Raw genomic sequence first — 3,484 nt, 5'->3', positions numbered from 1 at the left:
ACGTTAACTGTAACTGGGTTTTGTCACTGTGTTCGCACTTGGAGAAGCAGATACACAGCGCATGGGCTTCGTGTCATGGCTTATGATGAACAGCACAGGCAGAAAGGACCGGCCATTTGACCAGTTAACACGCTGTGACCTCTCACTCTGACTCCTGACCTGCAGAATGGATTTTTAATGAAGGCCAGACGCTAGCGCAAGTGGGGCAAAGAGCTGTGGGGGGGGGGCGCTATGGCTCGGCACGACTTCGCGGACAATTCCCGCTGTGCTTGGGACTCTGCGTTCACCTACTATTTTTTTTTTTCCCTCAAAAAGGGAGCAGTAGAGTGAGGGGGAGAGAGAGAAGAGAAGAGAGAGAGAGAGAGAGAGAGAGAAGAGAGAGAGAGAGAGAGAGAGAGAGAGAGAGGAGAGAGAGGAGAGTAGAGGAAAGCAGAAAGAGAAGAGAAAGAGAGAGAGAGATGAGGAGGAGAGAGATGAGAGAGAGGAGAGAGAGAGAGAGAGAGAGAGAGAGAGAGAGAGGAGAGCAATACTCAAAGAGGAATTTACACAACTGACTGGAGTGCTGCAAGTAATATGGCTATTTTAAAGCTAGCGATCCTTTGCTAAATAGTAAATACACACAGATGTGAAGGCATCCTGTTATATTGCGGTTTGCAGGACTGAGGAAGTTATTTTTGTGGTAACACTGATCATTTTGGGTTAGAACCAGGTATAATACTGGTAGCGCTGCCACACCCGCGCCTCCCCTCAAATGAAAACTGTTTTGTAGAAGAAAATAAAGTGGGTTGGTGAAAAATAAAGGTTTACAACTGTACAGTCCTCATTCTTGTGTCAGATCGACTGGTCACAACTTTTTGGCATTGAGCAACAAACGTGGTTCAGGCCTGTCAGGAAAAATGATGTTGCAAGGCATGTTAATATTCCAGAATGCCTGACTCGAATGGTGGAATCGCTCAGGCGAAGTAGTTATCACATCAGCAGCAGTATCTCACAGCTGTCACCAGATTCCTGTGGTGGGTCAGTCAGGCAGTTCTCTTCTGTTTGTTTAGCACAGTAGTCGCCTGTGGGATAGGCTTTTGTATCATGGAGCACGTAGTTCGTAATGCTCCAGTCCAAAAGGAGGGTCATCGCCCTCCCTACTCCTCAGCAGCGGCTTGGCCAAGTTTAGCCTCCCCACTGGCAGTATGTCTCAGTCTACTCATGTGGGCTAGGACACACTCCAGAGTTTCACAGGCTGCCGGAAGTAAGACGTTAGGGCAGCATTGCGCCATGAAAGCACTGAGCCCAAGGGAAGGGAGAGGCGAGGAGAGGAGAAGAGTGATGTGGAAGGTGTGTTGAGGAGTGGGAGAGTGAGCGAGGCGAGGCAGGCAGAGGAGGAGGGATGAGGGAAGAGGAGAGGAGAGGAGAGGGAGAGGAGAGGCCAGGGGAGGAGGAGGAGAGGAGAGAGGAGCTAGGAGAGGAGGGAGGAGAGGAGAGGAAGGGAGGAGAGGAGAGGAGAGGGGAGGGAGTGAGAGAGAGTGGAGGGTAGAGATGGGAAGTGGATAGTAGATGTAGTCGGTCGGTGAGGGCCAGCAGATGGGTGTTTGGAAGACTGGTGCAGAAGCGGAGGCAAGGGAACAATGGTGTGAATGGCAAGTAGGCATAGGGTGGCTGGGTGGCGGTTATCGCTGGATTGAGTGACTGTTAGCCGTTGCGCACAGGAAATAGGAGCTCCAGCGGTCTGTGGCGTTGAAGTACCCTTCTACATATCGAGGGATCGCCGGAGAGTTGGTGTGGACCTGGTTGCAGGGGTCAGCAGGCAGTGGGTGCAGAATAGAAAGACTTCTGGCGCCCTGCGCGCAATGACACCCAGAATTCCATCGCAAGCGGTGGTGGATAACGTTGTTGTGACTTATGGGGGTGTATTGTAATGAGGCTGGCATCGGCAGGGGGGAGATGCCATGGTACAGCGTGTGTAGAACAACGGCCGACACGGGTAGTTTCCTCTAGTGCCCCAGTAAGGTATTGTGTCCCTTTAGTTATAGACAAGTAGTGCCGACAAGCTCATCATTCATCACCTCTAACTGTGTTGATCCAATAGAGAACAATACGATTTTTAGCGCTCGCCAGTCCGCCTCAGGCCTGGTGAGTTTGCGTGAGACAGACGGAGACAGGACAGGTTTTGTGAGGGTTTCGACAGAGAGTAGCAGCAGAGCGGACAGAGAGAGGTGGCGCAGCATGTTGTGTTAGCTGTGATTGGTGTTGTTGTGGCGATCTAAGAGAGTGTGTAAGTTAATCATGTCCGATTGTATTTCGATCGAGTGAACCTGAGTGTGGCAGGTTGCGGTTTGGGGTGATGAAGGTGAATGGCGTGGTTTATGTAAAGGTTGTAATTTGTAATTGCTGTAGTGCATCTTGATTGCACAAGCTAGTTAGCTACGTAGCTGTGAGCAAGGCGTAACTGGTTGTGTTGGTGTCTATGTGTACATGCACGCATAGTGGCATTGGGCAGTTATGTTTGATGGTTAGATAGAAATATGTTAGGTGCGCCTTTATTGATCGGTGGTCATGGGAAGGATGGCAGAGTGTTGTTTACAGTGTGCACAGAGAGCGTGTAGCTGGTAAGGTGCAGCAGGTGATGTTATAGAGAGTAGTAAGGGGATGGAGTGTAGGTGTGATAGTGTGTGCGGACGTGGTTATTGGTGATGGCGTCGTCGGCTCGCGTTGTCCCACGAGATTTTTTACGTGGTCGCATGGTTATTTGAGTCACCTTTCAGTATTGTCTGAGCGCTGTCATTGGCGGGCCACCATTTATGAGAATGTGAACCGTGCTATGCATTAGCGTACTAGAGCCTATATTACTATGTTTGGCATACTAGATGCTTGTATTCTAGTGTAGCAGTACTAGACGCTGTATTCTAGTTAGGGATAGGCTAGCGGCTGTATTCTAGTGTTATGATACTAGAGCCTTATTCTATGTTAGCATACTTGAGCTGTATTCTATGGTTAGCCTACTAGGAATGCTGTATTCTATGGTTAGCATACTAGAGCTATATTCTATGTTGCCATACTAGAGAGCTGTATTCCTATGTATAGCATACTGAGGCTGTAGTTCTGTGTTTAGCATACTAGAGTGTATTCTATGTTAGCATCACTAGGAAGGCCGTATTGCTATGTTGAGCCATACTTGAGCTGTATTCATTTAAGCTTACTAGACAGTGTAGTGTCTATGTTAGCATACAGGGCTTGCTATGTGGTAGGCGGTGTATGGACGAGTTTTGTATTCTATGTTAGCGAGCACTAGAGTGGCGCATATCACTACAGCGCAGCGGTCACTACAGCATCAGCGGCGCATACAGCGCAGCGGTGCACTACCGGTGCTCACTACCAGCACAGCGGTCACTACGCGTGTCACTACAGCCTCGGGTTTATCCGCAGGTGTGTCACATGAGGCGGCGCACAGTTGGCCGCAGTGTCGTGCCGGGTGTAGGGGAGGGTTTGGCGG

This window comes from Salvelinus sp. IW2-2015, linkage group LG23, assembly GCF_002910315.2.
Source record: "Salvelinus sp. IW2-2015 linkage group LG23, ASM291031v2, whole genome shotgun sequence".
Classification (NCBI taxonomy): domain Eukaryota; kingdom Metazoa; phylum Chordata; class Actinopteri; order Salmoniformes; family Salmonidae; genus Salvelinus; species Salvelinus sp. IW2-2015.
This window is presented reverse-complemented; position numbering follows the sequence as displayed.